Here is an 18,596-nt window from a genome sequence, read left to right as displayed (position 1 = left end):
CAGCATGTGCTTGTTAGAGACACATGCTTTTTGCTATTTAGAGTTATGAAAGGGTCACATAACGTGCAAGACTTCGTCGTTTCCCATAACTTCAACCAAGAAGACTGCCAAGATCAAGGCACTGTATATTCACTAGCAAACCTTAACCCGTTCTATACTGCAAGTTACTGTACATGATGGGAAAAGAAAGATATTTATATAAACCAGTGTTGAGTCACAAAGGTGTCCTCAAATGTTTTATTTAGTAACCGGATACACTCTTGTCAAAGTTCTTTGCATAGCCCTTACCAATTATGAGACTGTATGGGATAAATAAAACACCACAAAAATGATCCGATACCTTTTGCACTTACAGATTTTTTTTTGCAAGTTTAGTAGCAAGCTGTAGCACTCCTTAATCCATCATTTACAACTGGAGAATGAAATGTCAGAAACTATTTCTAAAAACATAAGGGGCTTAGTAAAAACAATATGTATAGTTATCCTTTTTCTAGCACAGTGAATATTTAGCTTAACAAGTTGCATACACCCATCATAGTAAAAAAAAATGTGTATTTTAAACTAAATATAACAAGCTTTTGAGGGCCTTTCTTTCAAAGCTAGATACATTTCAAGAAATCATATTCTTGTGAACAAATAGGCTGAAACATTTTCTCTGTAAGGTTTAACAATCCCTGCTAAACACAGTTTATAATCAAATTTCTCCTGTTGTGTGATTTGTCTTTTGTTATTGAGGGACTTTTTTCTTAAACAAATATGCCAAAGCGAGTCTTTGCAGCCATCTGTCTTTTGCTGTATAATTTATAATTAAAATCAGGAGTGTAGATAAATAAATCCCAGAACAAACCGCGCTCATTGTTAAAATGGACTGGAAAAACAGATACATGCAGTTGATTAACCCACAGCAGCCCTGTGTAATTGTTTTAAAGTCTGTGAAATTAAAAGCTGTTCCCTCGCTCTGCGGTCACTGAAAACCTCTCCAGCTTTGATAATTGGCTGCTCTGCGGATGGAATGTTCAGCTGATAGAATACTGCACTCCAAATCATTAACCCAATGAGACCTGGGGTTCTTTCAGCTCTACACTCTGGGGTACCAGTCGTTTAACCCTTTCAGAAGGAAGTAGATTGGTCTAGTGGTTCGAACACTGCATGGTTTTATATTCAGAGTGGCTTACTATACAAAATCAGAGCAGTGACTAAGATGAAAAGGTACATCGTTGTGATCCACTGTATGTGTAAGGGGCAGTGGTGTGTGATACACTGCCGTCACCTTGTTGTGAGATGAGATGAGCTTCAAAGCTCTAAAACCACAGGTGCAAATGGGCCTGATTCTTTTGCATAGTGGTTTAGACGCTTGCCTTTGTCCTGTTACACATGCACATGTAAGTTTAACGTTCAGACAGATGGACAGATACCTCCATATACCTATAGATTCTGGTGCTCTCGTAAACTTTTGATAAAGAATGTCCAAGTTTCATCACTACTAAATAAGCACTTATCTTGATTTGTGTCTGAATGTGAGTGTGGGACTGACGGATAGACAGGGTGCATGCATAGATCCCCAGATTCTTGATACTCTTATTAACATGTGCTAAAGAATACCTGTGTCAGGTTTCAACACAGCTGGATTTAGCTATTCACTAGATATATGTAAAAACATGAGACATACAGATGGCTTGACAGCCAATCACTCAATGTCACCCTACTGTAATTGAACAGGCAGTCCTCTAGATAGTAAACTCTCATAGTACATTCAGAAGCCCACTGTCCATCCAAAACAATATTGATAACCAAACATTTCAATATTGACAAGGTCTACCCTGATGCATTATAATAGATCGGACAATTCTAAATTAACACCAACAAAATTTTGAACTGAATGACAGAAAATAAGAACAACTCAACTCACTTGTTAGTGTGTACTAGGGCTTTAACAAAAAAAAGCAGATCCTACATAAAAAGCAGCCATTTGGTTGTAGTTGCTATAGCAGATGTGGAGTTAATAATATACAACCCCAGTAGGACTGCAGCAGCTTTATTACTGTGCCTCATAATAGCATGTCCTTGATATCTGCTGGAGTGCAGAGAGCAGTCTTAACCTTTGCTGTGTTACAGCCATTGGGGGAGCTTGACTCACAACCTGTTCATTTCCTAAAGGACAGGATGCATGTTAGTAGGTCCAATTAATAAAGCCTCCCCCCCTTTACCTGCGCCCGCCAGTCTGCAGCATGTGATGCCTTGCAGTCATGGAAGACGTTTGTGAGCTATTTATGGTAAGTGGTAGTAATCTGTGAAACAAGACATTGCTTGGTGGCTCCACAAGTTAAAATTTAATTATGGGGTGGAAGGAGTTTCCCCCATGCAAGCCATCTTTCTTCTCCCTTTTAAATGTGTATCATGGTAATAAATCACAGTTAAACCACTGTACTATAAAAGCAATGTATACTAGACGTCGGCTGGTGTTCTGTATTTAACTTCTGTAGACTTGTATTTCGGGACTCTCGCTCAGTATATTTCCACCGATAGTCCTGTAGGTTTGGACCTGCAGTATTTTTTGTTCAAGATCTTTCCTGCAGTTTATGCATGTGATTACGTTCTGTACTATAGCTCCTTACTTTTTATTCAAACCGATCACAAAAAGCGAGTTCTGAACAGTCGGCTCAAAAAAAGGGACATAACGCGATCAAAAATAAAAACCGAAAACGAAGAGCCCTAAATTCAGTTTATGAAACAAAACAAGAAAAGCAAACAGGTTTTACATAGTTCAAAAGGTCATCATGCTGAAAATATGTAATCTGTACGATCAGTAAAACCTTCTGTATTTATTGTTTATTTCGCAGATGCCTTTATCCAAGGCGACTTACAGAGACTAGGGTGTGTGAACTATGCATCAGCTGCAGAGTCACTTACAACTACGTCTCACACAAAAGATGGAGCACAAGGTTAAGTGACTTGCTCAGGATCACCCAATGAGTCAGTGGCTAAGGTGGGATTTGAACCGGGTACCTACTGGTTACAAGCCTGTTTCTTTAACCATTGGACCACACAGCCTCCTATGGCTGGCTGCAGGAAAATAAAAAAATAAATAAAAAAAAATACAGATTCAGTCATATTCAGGAGTAAACTTACTGTTTTATCAAGCATTATCCCAAACTGGAAACTTTACTGGTTTTCTATTTAACCTTGACAGCCCTGGGACAGTAAAGTTCAACAAATAAATCAATAATTAAAGACATTCCCGCCACTACAAACTAAATAATGTTTTCTTTAGCAAACCAAAGTCAGCCCACAACCTAAACTGTACCAAACCACAGCCACACCAGGTGCAACCAGCATGGACTGCCACTCTTCAAAGTGTTTAAGTAAATACCTGTCACAGCATTTTTTTTTTACTCCCCACATCTCATTCCATACTATAATACTTTACGAATTCTCAAAGCCATCTTTCTAAAATAAGGGCCACTCTCTGGCTGCCATAGAAACGACATCCCCTGTGATTAGGTTCTGTCAACACTGGGGCTCTGACAATTCATAAATACTCCAGTGAGAATGCAGGCTGTGCGAAAGATAATCAGTTTTTCTTAAACTTGTGCTTTGCTAATTGTTACTTATAGTGGTCTATTCAATTGATCTAAACAGTGTGGTTTATTTTATTTATATATGTACAATGTATTATCATCATAATTGTATTTCACTTGATCAGCTCCATTCTGTTAGCAACATTGTTCCATGTGACATGGACTTTAGATACTATAACTGCACCCGTTACATTGCATCATTTTGGCACAGATAGTAATGGCTTAACGAGTGCACAATGCTAAGAATAAAGCTGCAAGCATTGATTTTGGTTTGACCTCCTACAGCTCCAAAAAGCATCCTGCAGCGATCGCGCACACCACCGCTTTGTTCAGTTTGCAACTGTTAACATCTGTGCATTCTCCAAGGGAGCCTCCCAGTTTGCTTTGCAGTTTCTAAGAGTTCATTTTCACAAACAGGTGATTACAATTAAGCTGCTTCTACCAGTGTTGCAATGTGCTGGCAGAATGACAGCTGACTAATCATTGGGAGCTCATCCAACTGCATCCGTTTGTGAGACTAACAGTAAAATATAATGAACCAGCATGATTATGTGTTTTCAGTGTAATGTTTGTATGCTCAGTTGCTTTATTAGTTTACCATACCCACTTTAAGACAGTTTTAAAATGGGCAGGTACTGAGCACGAGTCAATCGTAGGATGGTACAGTACTTGACATCAGCAGTAACACAAAGGTCTCTACACGGGTTATCTTTTGCAGTAGTACCATTATCAGCAAGAGTGTGCTACCCGATCTGGAACAAATTGCTTAGCAAAGCTGATTCAAAGCAAAAGTGTTGCCATTGTAGGGATCTGCTATTAGTTACGATAGGATTACAGGGTAATACACATTACTGGGTATGCATTGTACAAAGTGATCTTTTTCCAGAAGATTTTTCCAGCGCTCTGGTCCTCAATTAGCTTATTTCTATAGAGGCAGAGAGGGGATGAGAGATTTGCTGTCTAAACTGGTGTGAAGGGGAAAGATCTGAATACAGCTAGGCCTCTGCCAGCTCTACGCTACTTTACAGCATTAACCACCAGAATATAAGACTGGGGACAGCAGGATCATTTCACTGATTAGACCTCCCAGCTCTTGGCAGTACACACTCAGTCCTTACTAATTACTGTACTAAGTCAAGTCTTAACATATTGCTGCAACAATATTATGCAGTGTGTTGGACAGCACTGTTGCATAGATAGATGGCATTTTCTTCAAGGAGCCATAGAGAAACCTCTAAAAACTAAATTATTCCAATAGAATTTGTATAAAATCTAAATAAGGGGGGCATTAACAACATTAACTCCTAGTTATGCCAGGATAGGGACTATAGTAGTCATGCATAGGTTCGGGTATCCACATTTACCCGTGGGTGACCCGCAAAAGCGGGTCGGGTCAGACTCGGGTCTGAATTTAAATCAACAAAAATGTTTTTGTCCTTTCAACATAGTCGTCTGTAACCCTTTCCCAAATAACGTATTAGAAGGTAAATGTACCGGTATTTCCTGCACAGGAGGCGATAAGGGAGGAGTCAGCTGACTAAGCAGTGTCCTCAGCTTCTATTGCCGCTTGTTTGATACGTTGCAAGATCCTTTTATCATGTCTGCTTGGTGATATTAAAAATGTCTGTGGTGAAACAAAAGATAGTGCAGGGTTTATATCATGTAGTGGATAATACTTCGAGAGGTAAATCAGAATTGTTTTGGAATCATAGCGAATTAAAATAATAAATATAAAAATTGTAAATCCTGTCATTATGTTTTTGTGTACGACAGCTACAAAACTGGTACATCATCTCTGCAAAAGCACAGGTGTAGCTCCCTTTCAACTGGTGGCACGAAAGGAATAGACAGGTATTTTATAGTAAAGTAGTTAATATTTTGTTAAAATATATCCAGACCACTAGAGCGAGCTACCACGCTGTATAGCCTATTGGATAAGCTCAATCTCTGGAGAATGGTAGATATATCTGTGTGTGAATGTGACAGCGTGAGGGCATTAGTCAACGCAGGTAGTAGGTACAGGACAAACACTTAAGGGTTCAGATCAGGTTGTAGGTCTTATTAAAAACGGGTCAGGTCGGGGGTAAGAAGACGTTGCTGCAGCAGGTTGTGGGTTCGGGTCGGGTCCTGCAGTAGCGGGTCCGGGTAGGAAGCAGGTCGTAAAAATCGGACTTGCGCAGGACTCTAGACTATAGCACAGTAAAAACACCAGAAGACTGCAGTTGAATTCAAAGCTGGAGACACTGAAAAATACACTAAATAGATTAGAAGAAGTTGGGAAATGGTAGATAAGCAATTGTGCCAGACACTCCTGCTCCATTTCCATCTGTGTTCTGAAACTGAGCCTTAAAACTCCATCTGATCCTGCTCCGTTATCAAATTAGGACTGCCACCTGTTCCATCTGGTCTACAATTTAATCTGCCACCAGATGTTAACAACAAAGGTCAAAGGACCTTGACATGTATTCTTTTCTGATTTGACACTCCTCTCTATCCATCATGTGCAGAAGGACAATCATTGTCACTGTAGCAATCAAAGATTCAGAGAGATGGATTTCTCTACCAGCCTCCAATCCTTACTGAGATGACAGTTTGACAGAGGTTTCGTGAAATGTAAACTGGTTTAATCTTGGTCTGCAGCCAATGGAAACAAAGTTAGTTTGAATAATTTTCAAGCCTGCCAATGTACATGTGGGATAAGTGGCAGATCAAACGGTATGACTTGTATAGTAACTGTATTTATCATTTACACAGTTTTAAAGTAATGAAAGAGACTCTCTTCCATATGGTTCTGACTAAAAAGAGAAAGTACTGTACAGAAGAAACCTTAAAATATCAAACCAGTTCTACAGCTTCAGGATCTCTTCAATTCGAACAAACTCTAATATATTACGATTCAGGTCTCGCCTGCGTGCATCAGTTTCACTACATTCCTAGGCTTTTGAAAGAGGGCTTTCCTAAAGAGAAGAGTGTGTTTGCTTAACCAAAGAGTCTTACAAATGCACTGATCCAAAGAAGTGACAAGGGCAGCAAGTATTGTTTTTAACTAAATTATATGAGTTTAGAACTTTAATCTGTGTTAATACCCCGGGGAGTGCTTAACTCTCCAGTGTTGTTCTTTGAAGTAGAGTTTCTGCAGAGTGCATTCATACTGCAGATTCCATGATCTTTGTTACACCACCAAACACATTGTATTATAGTACCCCACAAACTGTAATGAGGTGTTGCATTGCATTTGAACTAAAAGCCCCAGAAGATTAGCTACGGTAGCTTGAAAGATATTTGCCCGTGGGAGGTTTTGAGAAATGTATTCCTAAAAATAACATGTGAAAAGCTATATTTTTAAGCTCTGAAACTAAGCTGGTTTGCACAGGGATCAGATTCCACATATGGCAAATTTGTAGGAGGGCCTGAGGATCAAAAACAGTTTGTGTTTTCCCAGTACATAATCATGAAAATACTGCAGCTGGACATTTTCTAAAAATACCCATGGGTATGTATCCGATCTTGGTTTTTATCTATGTCCCAATTAAATTCCCCCCAACCATATTTCATAGTGCAAATGTCTTGATTGCAACGCAGCAATAGTAGAAATACTTACCATTCTTTCCAGTGGCAGTCACCTTGCAACTGGGGTTAGAACTACAGTATAAAGTTAAGTTGACAAGCTATCGTGAATGGAAATCTTCAAAGTTGTATGGAGTATACACTCGCTGGCTGAAGAAAGTGTGCAGATATCCAGCCAATCAAAGTCTTAGTAGGAGTCTGGGTTGGAATGCCGCTTACTGTAGGCAATGCGTTTAATGGTTTAAATTCTCAAAACTACCATAGAATTTGGGAACAGAGAATGAGGACCATATAGCAGGGCTGGTCCATCAGGTAAGGGGTGTGCTCATTGGTGGAGCCTAGTATAGCACATTATGCCTGAAGTTCTTTATATTTCTCCACAGTGAAGCCCATTAAAACAAGCAGTGACAATAATGCAATCTTCTGTCCTCCGAGTCTTAATAGGTACGGGATAGTGCGTTAACACACTGAACTACAAGGCATCACAGCAGCTTGAATGCAGCAGAAAGAGAATGAGAGGAGTGACCAACTTGAAGACAAAGACAATACAGGAGGAAATATCTGAGATGGACAGTAAAACAGTTTTTCATTCTGGTCTATTTTTTAGTTAAATTACCAAGCTTCTCTTTGTGCTCAAACACAAAGCGTGTAATTTCTCTCTCCTCAAACTACATGTATGCTTTGGAATTGTAGTGAAAACCCCAAAGTTGCCCATCTGTTATTTTTATATTCTCTTCTGCACACAAACTTGGGTAAAATCTGCAGTCTGTGGATTCCACCCAGTTCTTAAGGCCACTGCACACTGGATCCGATAATGCATCCGAATTTAACATGCGTCTAAACAGAAAAAAGGATCATGTGCATTCCCTATTGCACCTTGCACGCTCAGTCCTCAATTGTCGTACGACAGTGATGCGTCAATTTTGGAATCGAAACAAGTTCAATTTGATCCGATCTGGCGTATGTTAATTAAGCTGATAATTAAGTTTATACTATATTTCACATTTGTGTTCAAAGTTATGTAAAAATTAACAACAGAATTGCATTTATTTTGTATTAAAATACTGAAACTAGGTATATTTACTACAAAGCCTCCACTGCAGATCAGCGCTCTCCACGCGACTTTTTCAGATGACGGATCCAGTGTTTAATGGCCTTTACTCTGTTGTAATTGGGCTGTTTTTGTTCTTGGAATAAGTTTCAAGGCAAAAAAAAATGCTAGTGTAGACAAACCCTAGACGATTATAATTCTAGACAGTTTTTATAGGATTCTATTAAGTATTTTAAAGTTGCATTACCCCGTACTCAAGTCCAATTTCATAAGCATCCATAAATCCTTGTTACCGGTTTACAAGAAGGACGGCCAAAGTTGGCCCTTCCACTCCTCGTCTTCGTTCCAAACCTCTTCTAAATTGTTTAATTGAACCAATTAAAACTCCATCCAGATCCTGAAGTAAATAATTTATATAATTTTACCCATTAAACCTGGAATGGCCCTCCTGGGCTGTAATTGGACACCCCTAGTTTACAACAATTCTCCCACACCATGACCTTCTGTGAAATCAACTTCATCAGAACCTCAATGTTGTTCACTGTCCAGTTTATTTACACCTTGTGCCATCTGGAGGCACCCACAATGGCTACTTTTTGACTTTAAGCCTTCTTCATGCTCCGCTTTCACTCTACATACTGGATGCTTCTGAGACTACTGGGCAGTACCTGCATGAGTTAGATGTTACGAATACCTTGACCCTGTTACTGTACATTTTACAGGAAATATCTTCAGATTTGATCGTTTCACCATGGGTCACTTTTTGTAAACTGGGTCATAATATTGGGTTAATGTTTTTATTTTTATTTTTTTTCTTGTCAGTTCTACCCACATACCAGAATGCTTAGAGAATTGTCAAAGTGAAGCCTTGGTGGATAACACAATCCAGAAGCTCTGGTATGTGCGTAAACTCACAAAAAAATAACCCAATAACAACACTGTATTATGTATCCAAAGTAAAAAGATGAGAGAATAGTATTTTACAATGTGAACAGTAAATGGTGTGGTGTGAGATGTAGCGGCTGAATCTGACTCCTCCATTGTAGGAGGCAGGCCTTAGGGGGCCTGGCCCCCCCAGTTTAGAGCCAGTGCCCCCCCAGTTTCAGATTCTAAAATGATATAAAATAATCTATGAGAAATCATTAATCAAATCAAATTAAAGTAAAGCACAATAACAATAATAAAAATATCTAGTTGTCTGGTGTTTGGAACCCCCTTCGTAGGCTCGCCTTGGCGGATAGTTTACAAGAGCGTATGCTTTTTATGTTCAGTATTGAATAACCAATTGAAAGTAAACATTATATGTACATTCGTTACTTTAAAGTAATTTAGTGTGTATGGGAATCTGTTTATTGCAATCTCTGTAGCCTGCTCACTGTATGATTGTATTCGTTTCAAGTACTGTTGCTCAGACACCCCGCTGTTGCTAATGCAGTAATAATAATAATTTAAATGAAAAAAAAAACGTTTCCTCAAAGAGCTGTGGTAATTCGTGCTATGTAGATAGTTCAAAATATTGCGCTGTCATATGATTTATTTATTTCTTTGTTTATTGTCAGCGCAGTGAAGTAAAATAGTAGAGAATACAAGCTAATTGATTTGTCTTTTCCAAAATGAGCCCGCCCTAAATAAGTGGATGCCCCCCACAGCTTTCATGCTGCCGCTGGGCCTGGTATGAGGTGCTGTACACGTTTATATATATATTTATTATAAACTCTATAAAAGGTATGTAAAATATCTTGTAATGATACCTACCATTTTTTTATTTTATTTTTTAGTGTGTGATTAAATTTTATCATCTTTAAAATGTGAGAAGTTTCTTTTTTTCTAAAGGAGCATGCATGTTCACACTGCGCTTTATACAGCAATTATAAAAATGTATTGTCTCCCAGGCTTCCTTTCATCAGCAACCTATTAAAGAAGCTGGCTTCCTGTCTGGCACTCGAACATCAAATAGCTGCCTAGGGACTGATCAGGGCCTTATTAAATCCCACCATTGTGCTCTGGCTACCTGGGGGCTCCATTAATGAATTCACCCAGCCAGGATCGCTCCCTTCCCTCAAAGCGTGCATAGCAGGGCTTGTAAATCTTTAGAATAAAGGACATATTCCCATCTGCACTTCTGGGTAATTGGGGGAGGGGAAGCTTTTTAGGAATTCAGTGCTTATGAACACGGTGTGCATTGTATTTGTCACATATACTGTATTTGCAAAATGTTATACAATAAACAGAGTATTCAGAGGGGTCAATGGGAGGCTAGAACAAGTTTTGGAGAATATTCTAGTTATCATGTAGTGTGACGGACAGACAGATACAAGCAATGCATAAGGTTCCACATTTTGAATCAGGACCCCAACAAGCAAGTTCCCCACTCAGCCAGGTTCATGTGGCTAGTGCAACTACATTTCTCCACACTTTTGCACACCATCATCTGGAACTTCCAATGGTACTGCATCCCTGCCTGCACAGCAGTATTTGATTGGAAAATAGAGCCACTGAAAACGAGGGGATTAAAAGAAGAGCAATGGACTACCTTACTCAGCAGTGCTGAGAGCTGCCAGTCACTGACAAATAAACAAGTTAAAGTGCAGAACTAATAGGACTGGACAGGTCCTTGCATCAGCAGCATGGAGAATTGGGAGTGTAACCAGAAAATCTGGACAACTGGAATCACCAGAGCCAAGATTTTAATCACCAAAGAGGAAGCATGTGTGATTATTCCTGACATTCAAATGATTTTTAAAAATATGGTGTTGGATCTGACGATTATATCGTTACTGTCCCTCTGCACTACAGATTCTTTTTTAGATTTCTGAAAAAAACCAACAAACTGCATCTACAGCAAATAAATGACAAACTAACAATGAAATGGTTAGGAAGAGACTAACAGGGAGGTGTTAGCAATCTGGTTTGCTGATTTAGTAGATAATTGACCCATACCCTGAAATCAACAAAGACATGCCTAGCTTTGCCTGCTTTAAAAGAACATTGTAGCCTGCAAGACCCAAATTAACATCTAGCAATGTTAAAATCTAATATAATTGTTATGTTTATTTGACCAGGATGTTCTGGCTAACTGACAATCCAATTGATTTCTCAGTCCTGTAACAATATGTTTTTCTTTAAGAAGGGGGAATGGGAAGGATTTTACACATCAGAGTAACATGAAAAAAATACAAATTTACCTTAATGTGCAATGTTAGTGGAGTCACGCTGAAGGGACCTTGTTGTGGCCCTGCAACCACTCTCAATTCCCCAGCAAGGGAACATGTGATGCAACAATGTGAACCAAAAACAGTGACTGTACAGAATGGTGGAACTCATAAGGGCAGAGTTTGCCCCTTAAAGGAATGGGGGTCTTGTGCTGGGAGGTCCCAGTGGTTACCAAATGTGCTATGGAGCATGGCGGGGGGGAGGGGGGGGGGAAGAGATATTTCGGACTTTACTGACTTTCTCCAGATCTATGTATCCAGACAGGCATTTTTACAACATATTTCAGCTTTTGAACTCAATTCCCTGGACCCTAGTCAGCATCAGTATACCATCATTTTTTTATTTAAATGTAATCAAATAAATTTCATACCATAAACAAACAAAAAGAAATACAGGGAGCCATAGTTGCAGATCATTAATACAATAGCATTCAAATTACAAAACTTATTCGACACATCATTTTGGGATTGTATTGTATGTCTAGCAACCACATTTCACAAGACTCTCATGGAACATGCAACTAAATCCAATTACATTTTTTTCTCCTGTAAAACAAACAAGTTGAAAAATAAATAAATATCTGTAATAATCATAATAAAGCTGTTATCTAACAACATTACTGTGGTCCGTGACATTTAGAAATAAGAGTGGAGGCTGTGTGGTCCAGTGGTTAAAGAAACGGGCTTGTAACCAAAAAGTCCCCGGTTCAAATCCAACCTCAGCTAGATAAAGGCATCTGCTAAATAAACAAATAATAATAAAGATTAGGGCTGCATTTGGCTCTGTCTTCTCCTAATAGAAAGTTATCTTCCCTGGCTGAGCTCTACCTACTAACCTATCAATCACAAGCGAGCCAGGCCAGACACGTCTTTTAAGTGGCTTTTGGAGTCTCTCCTTCAAGACATGGGCCCGAATAGTAATCAGCAATGAGCATTTCCCTGTTCAACAGGGGGTCTATTTTAAGGATGTAAACAGCAGGATATCAGTGAATCGTGATCATGCATTGTGATGACCAATAGCACTACAAAGTTATTTGTAGTCCACCAAATGCTTCTTGAATGATCAATGTGATTTAAACTGAAGCTATAAACACATGCCTGTTTCATGGCTTTAGCGTATCGCTACACTCATAAATAATACTGAACATTAATGAGCTATTGATGCCCCAACGTCTGGTATCAAGGACACTGATTAACAGTAATCTCAAACTACCTCACTTGAGGGTAACATTAGATAGTTCAGGATTAGCGCTAATTGAGCTAAAACAAGCTGTATAACAAAACTGCACCTTTTAAACGGCCTTTTATTTCCTAAAGCTGAGCAGACATAATTTAGAAAAGCAGGCTATTATTACCTCTGTCTCTCCCAGCTGGGGGGGGGGGGGGGGGTCATCTTGTTGTTTTTAACCAGTTTCACACAGCCAGCTCAGGTTGATTGACTTGGGCTGACTTTTCCCTGGGGTCTCACACTCAGTCAGCAGATGAGCTTGGTACATGAAACCAGGCTCCCAATTCTTTTTAAACCACTGGACAACAGTCAATTCCAATTATTCTAAGCCAAGCAAGCGGAAGCTAATTCACATGATCGATCACTCTCTGCTCTTCTTAAAATGACACAGTCTTTCACCCGTATGGAATTAGACAGCTACAGTGCAGGCAGACAATGTGCCCCCTTGTTGCTAAATGGAACTGTACTCCATCTGGCCAGACCCCATTCACAGTATTGCATTGTAACAGGCAGTAATACAAACAGACCCTTCTCTTAACAAGAATCTTACCAATGTATAAATTAGTAAACTGTCTGGATCATCTTTTTAAAAAACTTCACTTCCTCTGGCTGGCGGAACAGGACTTCTACAGTAATGAGCACACAAAGACTACTGCCTAGCTACAGAAGAAGCTCTGCTAACTCAGGTTGGCAAAGATCCTGTTAAGGCTCCAGTGCCCCATAGTAATCTGTTATTTACAGTAACATTGAATTCATTAGTGTCTTCTGTCTGTGTTCTCTTTGCTTTGCTACTAGAAAGCAGACCTTTCTGAGCCCTGTATGATTAAATTCCCTTAACAGTATGTTTTAGCTGTACTGTACATAAGCTCACTCAATCATTTAAACTGCTAGGCACTACGGCACTCTGTGAATCAAAAAGGATTGCTACGGGTACAACATGCAGCAGAGGGAGGTTCCAAGTGTCATTTATACTATTTATATACTGTTTATTTTTGTAATTTTATGCAAAATGCCAAGTGACATCATATTTCTATTATTGGGTAAAGGATCACTCTTAAATAAATGTTTTTAAATATGTGACAATAACACAATTTAAACACAAAAATAAGACACACATGCAGACAGACCTCATATATACTCAGCTGCGAGCACACAGGGGAAATGGAATAGTCTAATTTTCTCCTGTCTGGTAAAGCTCATTGACAAAGACTGGAGGTTTAGCAAGAGGTGGAATGAATTATCTGAGCTGATTAGGAATATGTAAACTAGATCAAGGATCAAACAAGCTCCAACTGCTGCCTTCACATCAGATCAGGGGATATATTCATGTTTATGCAAAAAGTAAAAGCCTAGTCTTTTTGTTAGGATACTGTAACATAGATTAATTTGATGTAGCAGGATTTTAATGACTGCTATTCAACAGAAAAGGTCCTCTCATCCCTTCTGAAATATCAGGGGAAAGGGCTATATTGAGTAAACATTATTTTTTACCTGAATGTCAGAATTATACTAGCAGCCACTATACCCCATGCTTTCAAATGTTGTAGTTGTTTTGGTGGCATCATTTGGAAAATAAACATTTTTTATGCTTGATGTGGATCTTCCAAGCTTCATTTGAACCAACGGTTCAATACAGATTTCAGAGCCAAGCCTGGCTTCTCTGGTTCCCACATTTCCAAGGCCAGATATTTTAATTCTGATCTTGGCTGGTGGTCGTCAACAACCCCCAGTGAAACAAGCTGCAGGCCATGTCCCCTGAACATTGATTAATGCCATACAGGAAAAAACTTCATTGTGCATTTTATTTTATCTAAAAATGGTCAAGTACGTATGACTCAAGTATGTATGTATGCTCTGCACATTAGCGGAGCTACCATCACATCATGAAGCAGGGGATAGAGTGGCTAGTGGGAACAGATGGGCTCGCGGAGATCCAGGAACTGCTTGATCTTTTTCTCCTGGACACGTACTGCAAGCTACCTTTTAGATGAAGGCCAAATCTTATATCATTTGTGTAGTAATTATCCAACAGTATATTACAGTTTTTATTAATTTACTTTAATTCAAAGAAGTGAACTTGTTTGTTAAATCTATGCTTTTTTGACACAAAACTTGGGGTTTGGTGCTATTCCTAATGGCAGAAGCCATCCAACTGCTCTGTGTTTCTTGTGGTTGGGCCAAAACCTGCGACTAAATTGGTAGCAAATGGAGCAAGGTTTTTGGCATGCAGTGCTACTGGGTCGCCAAGATCTCTTTGTTAGTTATGTTACATTTAAATTAAAACAACACAAGCCATTTTTCAAAATTCCACTCAATCCTCACCCATGCCATGACCAGAGATCTTTCCAGTGTCCTCTTCCAAGGTCTTGTCTGAACTCCACAGTGACCTCTACTGGGATAATATTTGTACTTCTGTTCTAATGAAGGGGGGGTGGAGTGGCCTGCAAGCTGTGCACATTGGATTCTGAGTGACTTTGTCCTTCCTCACAAATCAGCAGGATCTGACCTATGAAAGTCAGTACTTGAATGGGAGAACTCCAATGACTTTTTCAAATCAATACACAGTACTTATAATGCACTGTCACAGCCCTTTATAATTAAAGGGCAATGATCTTTTTTCTTTTCCTTTTTTACATTTTGCCCTTTACAATACAAATTAAAATAGTTAATAGAGATTAAAGAATGAAATTACTCAAATGATTATTGATTCACTGTGGCTTTTATTTTGCAAGCCTCCATTAAACGATTGATCACTTAATTGCCCAAGTGCCCTATTTGGAGCCTATATAGGAAAGTATGTATATTACAAGCACATGTTTTCAGATGTATTTGAAAACTTTTGTGAAGTGCCAACACACTGTTTTGCTTCTTGTTTTTAAAAAATCTAAATTTTCCTAAATGCACTGATTATCACACTGTAATATTCAATAAGGAAATTGGTTGCTGACTGCACCTAGAATGGTCAATTATCAATGTTGTTGATTATATACAGTACATCCAAGTAAAAATTCGATTAAATGTTACATTTTTCACAGTAGCACGCTTATTAGCAATGGCTGAATTCATGCAACATTCACCACTGTAAATCATTAACTGAGCCCACTAGAGCTTGACTCTAGAAGCCAGTTGACTTATTTGCTAAACAGTGAATTTACAATGGATCTAAACTTCCTTCAACCCTTATCCAAATAATACAACGGAACACCAGGCAGCTCCAGATGTTAGCACTCAGCTAACATTTAACTATCCCTGTCTCTAGATCAGCATAAAAAGATTATTTAAACCCTGTCCATTTTTATATCGCTTGTGTAATTACTGTTTATGTGCCTGGATGAATGTAGCTTCATTACAGTAATGTGTATGTAGCCTCCTGGGACACCCCTTGAAATGAGATGCTATCATCTCAAGGGTTTGTTTGATGGTTTGTTTGCTTATTTTAATAAAATAGAAATTGGCACACACAGGTAATTGTCGCTTCCCCTTCTAGAATGCATACGTTTTCACAAACAGCCACTGTCCCCCATGCTGGGTTTGTGAAGTCAAATATCTCCAGGGCAGAGTAGGGCTTAATAGAGGCTGAGACAGATGCAATCTGATCTACAGTAGAAGTGGTGGGACTTCTGTAGGAGCCAGGAAACCCTGGATTTCAATACCAGCTCAGGCATTGTTGTGTTACCTTGAGTCTGTTTATTTGTACACTGCATAGTTACAGCACCCTGAATTGGACAGGATTCTTGGGGTAGAAATCCATATTTATTGCAACATACTTAGTGTAAGTTACTTGGATGCAAGTTACTTAGTGTAACTCGTCAGTTACAGTGTCTAAACAAAAGTAGAAGGTATCCAAGTTATGTTCAACATGTATATCGAGTCCTGTTTCCAAGAAGCTTATAGTGTATGTTACAGTAACTGCGGACTGACAGTCAGTGTTCAAATGCATTACAGACTTTAAGATTCATTCAAAGAAAACTAGAACATTAAGACTTGGAGTAGTCTTCAAAGAGATAAACAAATGAACGCATTTATGTGTACCTTTCCTTACATCTTTGCCACTCACCAAGGATCCATTAATCTACTGTAGCATTGTATTTATTTCTCTGATAGTGTATGCCATGGGATTCAAACTAATCCAGTCCTGTCTATACATAATGTATTTATTATAACAGGTCCCAATACTATATCATATTTCTCAGGATCACTGAAAACATTTTCACACAAGTCATGAACCTTTTCATTGAAATGTATTTTTTAACATGCATTTTATATTAAGCAAGTGTCATTTTCTAACTCAAAAAAATCCCTTTCTCCTATTTACCCCAGACAAACAGAAAGTGTCAGGATTTCAAAAGGCTATTAAGAACCAATGCTCTGTTGTCTATACCGAGTCACAAGTAGCCTTAGTGAACGAAGGCTCTACCGGCTAAATCAATTTGTTTTGCCACCTAAATCAATAAACCCAGAGGATTTCATGAGCTGCCTCTGATCAATAGCCACGTAAATTCAGCGATGGCGTGGTCAAAACTTTAACTTCAATTTCAAAGCAACCCCTACACTGATATTCTGATGCTTTTATTAGTTCAATGGGGAAATTGAATCTACTGGATGTTTATTTTTATTTTTTTTATACCTTCACATTTTATACTGTATTGTGTAATAATACACATGTTTAGTATTTTACAGATCCATAGTACCTGTGTAGTGTGCATTGGTTTGGGCTACTAGACGTAGATAGTATTAAATTACTAGATACACACAGTTGTACAGTTGGGCTGGCTAGAGATTGTAAGATTAACATGAAATGTGGAAACATAAAGTTGTAAAACAGTTAGGTGCAAAGATAGATGACAAATCAAACTAACATTACGTCAGAGTTTGCAAAGAAAGACGCAGAGTTAGTCAAAAATACACGCTGAAGCACACACGCAGATTTTAAGAGGACAAAAACGGACAGTCATAATACTGTACCTGGCAATACCTAGACATGTGCATTCAGGCTGCTACATCTCAGTTCCATTACACTGATTTGATATGACAATGTACAACTACAGCTGTGTCGGCGTTAGCAATGTCACAATAACACTGGAAACCTTATAATTCGAAACACATGTTAATTACAAAGATTCAAATATATATATATATATATATATATATATATATATATATATATATATATATATATATATATATATATATATATACCTGTACACCAGACCCTACCTTAAAATCAAATCGAGTTTGCAAACCTGTAGTCCACAAAGAATGCGTAGAGTAGTACTCCACAAAATTAAAGATAACAGATTGTTCCTTGTTGTGTTAACGGCGAATAAAAACAAAAAAGTGAGAGTTTGGACCAGAGGGCAATTGCTGGCGTCTCCCTTCAGCTAATAAATTCCACAGCCGCTGGTATTATAATTTGGTCATGCTTGTTCTGTTTTGTGAGACTGGTATGCAAGCTGCTTCTGCTCCGGAGTCACTGCGTGCTTGAACCGAAGAATCGTTCCCCAGGAGGCGTGGCCCTGAGGCTTTACACCGCCTACAGCCCTCCCTCTATTCCTATAAACCCCGCCCTAATTCTATCGTGAGTAGACCCGAATACCCTCCCCTAGTCGAATATTAGAATTGTCATATGAATCTAAAGAAAATGCCCAGCCTATAACCACGCCCCGAAACGCTTGACCCACCTGTGAATGGGAGTTAGGGGGAATGGGCGTGGCTTCAATGTCCCGCTCCATATGTCACGAATAAGTTTTATCATCACAGATGGAAAGCCAGATAATACGGCAGGCTCTGATCTTTAGGTGTTGACACAGTAGTATAACATGTGCTATTCTGTATGACGGAACCTATAAGAAAAAAGCAAAAGACTGTTGAAGAAAGGTTTTTTTTTTTTTTTATTGCACATTATATATTATCTATCAACAGTGGTTGTTTGGTGTATTATTTAGGTATCAATAAACAGT

General features: G+C 38.7%; 1 protein-coding gene across 1 annotated transcript in view; it reads right to left on the bottom strand.

The window, feature by feature from the left end:
* Nucleotides 1-18,167, bottom strand: part of LOC117432047 (tetraspanin-18-like) — a 41,315-nt gene extending 23,148 nt beyond the window's left edge. The window contains exon 1 of the mRNA XM_059001974.1: nt 17,854-18,167. The gene's annotated coding sequence lies outside the window, so the exon portion shown is untranslated. The remainder of the gene's footprint in view (nt 1-17,853) is intronic.
* Between the last annotated feature and the right edge of the window lie 429 nt (nt 18,168-18,596).

This window comes from Acipenser ruthenus, chromosome 27 (genome assembly GCF_902713425.1).
Source record: "Acipenser ruthenus chromosome 27, fAciRut3.2 maternal haplotype, whole genome shotgun sequence".
Classification (NCBI taxonomy): Eukaryota; Metazoa; Chordata; class Actinopteri; order Acipenseriformes; family Acipenseridae; genus Acipenser; species Acipenser ruthenus.
Note: the sequence above shows the minus strand (reverse complement) of the source record. Positions and strands in the feature narration are given on the sequence as shown.